Source organism: Phocoena phocoena, chromosome 3 (assembly GCF_963924675.1).
Source record: "Phocoena phocoena chromosome 3, mPhoPho1.1, whole genome shotgun sequence".
Taxonomy (NCBI): domain Eukaryota; kingdom Metazoa; phylum Chordata; class Mammalia; order Artiodactyla; family Phocoenidae; genus Phocoena; species Phocoena phocoena.
The window spans coordinates 20,019,726-20,026,260 of NC_089221.1; the positions used below are offsets into that span (position 1 = coordinate 20,019,726).

General features: G+C 41.0%; 1 pseudogene; it reads left to right on the plus strand.

The window, feature by feature from the left end:
- The first annotated feature begins 260 nt into the window (after positions 1 to 260).
- LOC136120117 (protein lin-37 homolog pseudogene) lies at positions 261 to 898 on the plus strand (annotated as a pseudogene).
- Positions 899 to 6,535: the final 5,637 nt, after the last annotated feature.

Sequence of the window (6,535 nt, forward strand, 5' to 3'; positions counted from 1 at the left end):
TCAGTTCTGCAAATATTTTCTCTGTTTCTGGCTTGTTCCTTCTTCTGTGATTTTTGGTTGATAGAAGTTATCAATTTTAGTGATGAGCAAACTATCCATCTTTACTTTTACGGTTATTGATTTCTGTGATGTGTTTAACAAATGTTTTTGTACCCTGGTCATGTATTCTTCCTTCTTTTCTCTAAGTTTTATCACTCTATGAATATTTAAAGCATCTGAGCTTAATTTTTGTGTGTAGTGAGACCCAAACTAAATTCCCGGTGAAGGTGAAAGTAGAGAAATAAGAATTGAAGATGTCCCAGACCAGGAACAAACTGGATGCCCTTCCGCAGTGTCTGTTGGAGAAGAGTTACAAGGACAGGGTGCATCTGGCTGAGGAAGCCTGGAAGACCCACTCAGATACCCACAGCATGGATTGCTCCATCATTGTGGCCACCGGCAAAAGGTCATCTGCCCACTTCTGCCACCAGCAAATGAGGAAGAAGAGGAAGATGGATGGGCTGGCAGAGGGAGACTGCAGGAAGCCAATAAGTGTGTGATCAAGCTGTTTGACTGGAGTGGTGATTTAGCTCGGTTTAGGGAGAACACACTGCTGTAGTCAATCTGTAGCGCCTGGATGTGCAGTAGCCTCTCATTGCTAATGTGTCAACGCTCGTCCAGCTCACTGCTAATCACAGTGTTTGAGAATGCAGAGGTTTCAGAGGTCACCAGCAGCAAGAGTCGTTAGGTGTACAAGCTGCTTTCGCCCATAGCCCCTGGGCCACCTGGAGATGCCTGCAGATTCTGCATACCTTCCCCACTGCAGCCAGAGACACAGGGTACCCCCAATGATGGGGCCAAGTCTGAGCCCTCAACTACAGCAATGTGGAGAACTGGAAACTCATTTGACAGTGGTTGACCAGCATCCTTACTCATAAATCATGAAGTTACAATAGGAGATGTCAGAGAAAGAGTGATGTTCCCTTGTCCCCCCACTCCAATAAGCATTTCCCTTCTTTGAAAAATAAGGTCAAAGTACATTTTTTCATATAGAGATTCACTTTCACTTAGGACCATTTCTTAAAAAGACCATCATTTCCCCGGTGAACTGCAATGGCCATTTTGCTGCAAGTCAGGCCAATATATATGTGCCGATCATTTTCTGGAATGCCTATTCAACCTATCTTTTGACTGTGCTTATGCCAGTATATCTTTATAGTTAGATTTTAAATGTGGTGATATATGCCCATCTATTATTTTCTTCTTTTTCAAGGTTTCCTTGTTTTTTTCTGGGCACTTCTCATTTTCACATGAAAAATAGAATTATATTACCATTCACACACACACACACACAGAGACTGCTTATGATTGGAATCAAAATCAACTTGGAGAGAAGAGACATTTTAACCTCTTGAGTCTTCTAACTCATAAATATGATACATCTCACCATTTATTTTGGCCTTTTTAGTTTCTCAGAGCAATAATTTTTAGTTTTCATTGTATATAACTGGGACATTTTTGTTACATTTATATTATAAACATTTGTATATATATGACCCATTAGTAGTCAGGAGAGCATTGTGTAAAATCGCTAGACAAAGGAATAGAAGAATTTAAAACATGTGTGTCAGTAACTTAGGTAAGTAAAAGTTTAAGTAAACTAAGAAAAGCGAGGAATACATCCATAAAAACTAACATTTTCTCCAGTAACTTGTCCATTTAGAGAAGTAGGAAAGTGATCAAATTTATCTCAGGAGCAGGGTGTGTGACACTCCAGAGACCATACTGGGAATCTTTGGTTTCACAATGTTTAATACAAATGCATAGACATTTCCTTTAGACTCCCTGTGGATTCTTAAAGGAGCTGTGACATGAAAAACCATGCCTGAATAAAATATTCTAACTGGCCATTTCAAGATGCAAATATTTTGTGAGTAATGAGGAGGGAACAAGTGTATTCCCTGTTACCCAGATTTGTTACTGTGCTGAATCAATACGACTGAATCCAGTGTCATTCCCAGGTTATTTCTCATTTGAACAAATTTATGTTCTGGATAAAGTAAAAGATCACAAAATTTTCTAGTGAACATCCAAGGTGATGACTTTTTGGAGAAGGATGTATCTTTCCCAGGCTGCAGTATGTTACAACAAGGTGCTAGTCCCATTACTAACATGGTGTGGAAGGACGGAGAGCAGAGAAGCTTTTTAGGCATAGCTGATAAAAGCTCTGGGAACATTAGGGGAAAAAAAAACAGTACCTTAAAAAACAAACCTGTGGGGCTTCCCTGGTGGCACAGTGGTTGAGAGTCTGCCTACCAATGTAGGGGACGTGGGTTCGTGCCCCGGTCCGGGAGGATCCCACATGCAGCGGAGCAGCTGGGCCCATGAGCCATGGCCGCTGAGCCTGCGCGTCTGGAGCCTGTGCTCCACAACAGGAGAGGCCACAACAGTGAGAGGCCCACGTACCGCAAAAAAAACAAAACAAAAAAAACACCCTGTGTATCTCAAATAATCATTCTTATGGCTTCTTGTTTTCCTGTACTTATCTGTGGAAATATGATAGCATGCAGAAATTGCTTAACTAAAATGCAACAGGGCTTCCCTGGTAGCACAGTCGTTGAGAGCCCGCCTGGGGTTGGTGCCCTACTCCGGAAAGATCCCACATGCCGCAGAGCGGCTGGGCCCGTGAGCCATGGCCGCTGAGCCTGCGCGTCCGGAGCCTGTGCTCCTCAACAGGAGAGGACACAACAGTGAGAGGCCCGCATACCGCAGAAAAAAAAAAAAAAAGAAATGCAACAGAATTTTAAACTAATGGGTATGTTGTGCTATGTTTTAACTTAATGATGTGGCACTTTTTGGACTATCCCACTTTATATGTAAATTTCTCTAACTCTTGTAAATGGAAAATCTCATATAGACTATGAAACATCATTGTGTAGCATAAATGTTATATCAAAATGGTTTTTCTTGATGACATGCATCCATTAGAAGGAACCCATAAAAATGTTATAAACATATTTGGATCTGCTAGGTGATGATTTTTCTTGACAAGCTAATGTGCTGTGCTATGAGTAGACATGGAGTAATATTGTTGAAAAGAACAAAATGACTTTAGTATCTTTTTTTTTTTTTTTTTTTTTTCCGGTACACGGGCCTCTCACTGTTGTGGCCTCTCCCGTTGCGTAGCACAGGCTCCAGACACTCAGGTGTGTGTCTGTCCTTCTTATAGTTTGATATGCACTTACTTGATAAGTACTGTGCTGAAACAACTTTTTTTATTCTTAGGAGTCTTTGATATCCTCATTTATTATTATTATCTCTCAGATTATTTATACTTTGTTTTATTAATTTATGGGATTAAAAAATCCAGATAGGAGAACTTACTCAGTTCTGCAAATATTTTCTCTGTTTCTGGCTTGTTCCTTCTTCTGTGATTTTTGGTTGATAGAAGTTATCAATTTTAGTGATGAGCAAACTATCCATCTTTACTTTTACGGTTATTGATTTCTGTGATGTGTTTAACAAATGTTTTTGTACCCTGGTCATGTATTCTTCCTTCTTTTCTCTCACTACACACAAAAATAAGTGTGTGATCAAGCTGTTTGACTGGAGTGGTGATTTAGCTCGGTTTAGGGAGAACACACTGCTGTAGTCAATCTGTAGCGCCTGGATGTGCAGTAGCCTCTCATTGCTAATGTGTCAACGCTCGTCCAGCTCACTGCTAATCACAGTGTTTGAGAATGCAGAGGTTTCAGAGGTCACCAGCAGCAAGAGTCGTTAGGTGTACAAGCTGCTTTCGCCCATAGCCCCTGGGCCACCTGGAGATGCCTGCAGATTCTGCATACCTTCCCCACTGCAGCCAGAGACACAGGGTACCCCCAATGATGGGGCCAAGTCTGAGCCCTCAACTACAGCAATGTGGAGAACTGGAAACTCATTTGACAGTGGTTGACCAGCATCCTTACTCATAAATCATGAAGTTACAATAGGAGATGTCAGAGAAAGAGTGATGTTCCCTTGTCCCCCCACTCCAATAAGCATTTCCCTTCTTTGAAAAATAAGGTCAAAGTACATTTTTTCATATAGAGATTCACTTTCACTTAGGACCATTTCTTAAAAAGACCATCATTTCCCCGGTGAACTGCAATGGCCATTTTGCTGCAAGTCAGGCCAATATATATGTGCCGATCATTTTCTGGAATGCCTATTCAACCTATCTTTTGACTGTGCTTATGCCAGTATATCTTTATAGTTAGATTTTAAATGTGGTGATATATGCCCATCTATTATTTTCTTCTTTTTCAAGGTTTCCTTGTTTTTTTCTGGGCACTTCTCATTTTCACATGAAAAATAGAATTATATTACCATTCACACACACACACACACAGAGACTGCTTATGATTGGAATCAAAATCAACTTGGAGAGAAGAGACATTTTAACCTCTTGAGTCTTCTAACTCATAAATATGATACATCTCACCATTTATTTTGGCCTTTTTAGTTTCTCAGAGCAATAATTTTTAGTTTTCATTGTATATAACTGGGACATTTTTGTTACATTTATATTATAAACATTTGTATATATATGACCCATTAGTAGTCAGGAGAGCATTGTGTAAAATCGCTAGACAAAGGAATAGAAGAATTTAAAACATGTGTGTCAGTAACTTAGGTAAGTAAAAGTTTAAGTAAACTAAGAAAAGCGAGGAATACATCCATAAAAACTAACATTTTCTCCAGTAACTTGTCCATTTAGAGAAGTAGGAAAGTGATCAAATTTATCTCAGGAGCAGGGTGTGTGACACTCCAGAGACCATACTGGGAATCTTTGGTTTCACAATGTTTAATACAAATGCATAGACATTTCCTTTAGACTCCCTGTGGATTCTTAAAGGAGCTGTGACATGAAAAACCATGCCTGAATAAAATATTCTAACTGGCCATTTCAAGATGCAAATATTTTGTGAGTAATGAGGAGGGAACAAGTGTATTCCCTGTTACCCAGATTTGTTACTGTGCTGAATCAATACGACTGAATCCAGTGTCATTCCCAGGTTATTTCTCATTTGAACAAATTTATGTTCTGGATAAAGTAAAAGATCACAAAATTTTCTAGTGAACATCCAAGGTGATGACTTTTTGGAGAAGGATGTATCTTTCCCAGGCTGCAGTATGTTACAACAAGGTGCTAGTCCCATTACTAACATGGTGTGGAAGGACGGAGAGCAGAGAAGCTTTTTAGGCATAGCTGATAAAAGCTCTGGGAACATTAGGGGAAAAAAAAACAGTACCTTAAAAAACAAACCTGTGGGGCTTCCCTGGTGGCACAGTGGTTGAGAGTCTGCCTACCAATGTAGGGGACGTGGGTTCGTGCCCCGGTCCGGGAGGATCCCACATGCAGCGGAGCAGCTGGGCCCATGAGCCATGGCCGCTGAGCCTGCGCGTCTGGAGCCTGTGCTCCACAACAGGAGAGGCCACAACAGTGAGAGGCCCACGTACCGCAAAAAAAACAAAACAAAAAAAACACCCTGTGTATCTCAAATAATCATTCTTATGGCTTCTTGTTTTCCTGTACTTATCTGTGGAAATATGATAGCATGCAGAAATTGCTTAACTAAAATGCAACAGGGCTTCCCTGGTAGCACAGTCGTTGAGAGCCCGCCTGGGGTTGGTGCCCTACTCCGGAAAGATCCCACATGCCGCAGAGCGGCTGGGCCCGTGAGCCATGGCCGCTGAGCCTGCGCGTCCGGAGCCTGTGCTCCTCAACAGGAGAGGACACAACAGTGAGAGGCCCGCATACCGCAGAAAAAAAAAAAAAAAGAAATGCAACAGAATTTTAAACTAATGGGTATGTTGTGCTATGTTTTAACTTAATGATGTGGCACTTTTTGGACTATCCCACTTTATATGTAAATTTCTCTAACTCTTGTAAATGGAAAATCTCATATAGACTATGAAACATCATTGTGTAGCATAAATGTTATATCAAAATGGTTTTTCTTGATGACATGCATCCATTAGAAGGAACCCATAAAAATGTTATAAACATATTTGGATCTGCTAGGTGATGATTTTTCTTGACAAGCTAATGTGCTGTGCTATGAGTAGACATGGAGTAATATTGTTGAAAAGAACAAAATGACTTTAGTATCTTTTTTTTTTTTTTTTTTTTTTCCGGTACACGGGCCTCTCACTGTTGTGGCCTCTCCCGTTGCGTAGCACAGGCTCCAGACACTCAGGCTCAGCGGCCATGGCTCATGGGTCCAGCCGCTCTGCGGCATGTGGGATCTTCCCGGACCGGGGCACAAACCCGTGTCCCCTGCATCGGCAGGCGGACTCTCAACCACTGCGCCACCAGGGGTGCCCGACTTTAGTATCTTTTATGCCAAGAAAATCTCAAGAAAAACAGTACACTCTCCGAAATCCCTACTGTTAAGGTAGCCCCTTGAGAATTGCATGTTTTCACATTATATTTTTTACCCATGCTTTCTGGATTGATAGAGAGTATATTGATGGAGATACAATTTTCTTAAAACTTCATTTAAGAAGTGGCAGG